A 1,976-nucleotide genomic window follows, 5' to 3' on the forward strand; every position below is an offset into this window, starting at 1 on the left:
AGACACACATTACTAACCGCAATTCCACAGAGACACATTCCTAACCGCAATCCCACAGAGACAAAACATTACTAACCGTAATCCCACAGAGACACATTCCTAACCGCAATCCCACAGAGACACACGTTACTAACCGCAATCTCACAGTGACACACATTACTAACCACAATCTCACAGAGACAGACATTGCTACCAGCAATCCCACTGAGACACATTACTAACCGCAATCCCGCACAGACACATATTACTAACCGCAATCCCACAGAGACACATTACTAACCGCAACCCCACAGAGACACACATTATTAACCGCAATTTCACAGAGACACACATTACTAACCAGAATCTCACAGAGCCACACATTACTAACCGCAATCCCACTGAGACACATTACTAACCGCAATCTCACAGTGACACACATTACTAACCGCAGTCCCACAGAGACACACATTACTAGCCACAGTCCCACAGATATACACATTACTAACTGCAGTCCCACAGAGACACACATTACTAACCGCAGTCCCACAGAGACACACATTACTGACCACAGTCCCACAGAGATACACATTACTAACCGCAATTCCACAGAGACACACATTACTAACAGCAATCTCACAGCAGCACTGATTTACACAGGGCGATCATACAGCATCCCATAAATCAAACCCCGGACGAGCCCCCACATTGTAACACTCGCTTCGCCTCGTGGCATGACCTCGGGGTGATGACCTCCCTGCTCGGCCAAACTTTAGAACTCTCGTTTGGGTGGATGCGGCGTGAAGTGTCCCCTGTGTAAAATCACCCTCCCGAAATAACGAACAGTACGCAGTATGCGGTTAAACAAATAAGGTTTTATTACTCTTAATTTGTCTATGAGACTAGTAGAGAACAAAATATAAAATAAAAGACCGCAAGAATTTGAATAAACGGTTCGTACACACTTCGTTGGAGATCAGGGTTTCCCATCACAGGTCCACCTTCGACTATCGTCGACTTCCGCTCCCGCATCGAGCCCAAGTGGTCAGGCAGCTCACCGAATCCTCACGTCGTGTCTCCGCTCCTCATTATCCTCTCACATTCTGCCCAAATCCCGCGTTAACCAACAGCTTTCACAGAGACAGGAAAGTATCACAACTCGCCCATTGGTTAGCAACTGAATTCCAAAGTCCCTTAATCCCGTCAAACTTGCTGCTACCGAGAACCCATTACCTCAGCAGTTAACGTGACAAGAAGGCATTTTATTAGCCTTAGCAGTTGATATCAGACCCTTACATGTACGACTGCAATATGAACACCATGCGTCACCAATCCCCACGTAAAAGTTAGTAGTTTCAGTAGTGAAACAGGGATTTCGGCTCACCATGTATATGCCAGTTATCTTCCTTCTCCAATTCAACGTTTGCTCTGTTGCCTGCTCTTCCTTGCTGATTCAAATGTTCATAGAGATGGTCTAAAAATAACTGCTTGCACCATCCCCTCAGACATTATGCTCCAGATGGTAACCTTCAGAGGCAATTATTCCTCAGATCCCATCTAAACCTCACACTCTTCTTCTTAAAACACTCCTTGTTATTCAGACTTCTGTCTGGAATCACAGAGTACCAATGAACAGCAAGTGTGGTTCCTTCCAAATGGCCCCGCCCACTTGAATTTGTCCCATTTGCCTGAATCTGGACAATAACCCTCTGAGCAGGTACTATCCATTAACCTGTAAAAATATCCTTCTAACCATCTAGCTGAACCCAACCCTACCACTTTCTATAGTCGCTCCTTCCACATCCCCATCATTGTCTGTGGATAAAATGTCCCCTTTTAGTCTTTCTCCTCTTACGGAAAATCTACGTCCTTGAGTTTTACAACCACCCCCTCGGGCTTGAAAAGGCAGTCTCCATTTACATTATCGATGCACCTCATGTTCCTTGTCTTCGTTAAGATCACCGCTCAACGTTGGATGTTCTAGGAGAACATTGTTC

This window comes from Hemitrygon akajei, unplaced genomic scaffold, assembly GCF_048418815.1.
Source record: "Hemitrygon akajei unplaced genomic scaffold, sHemAka1.3 Scf000037, whole genome shotgun sequence".
Taxonomy (NCBI): Eukaryota; Metazoa; Chordata; class Chondrichthyes; order Myliobatiformes; family Dasyatidae; genus Hemitrygon; species Hemitrygon akajei.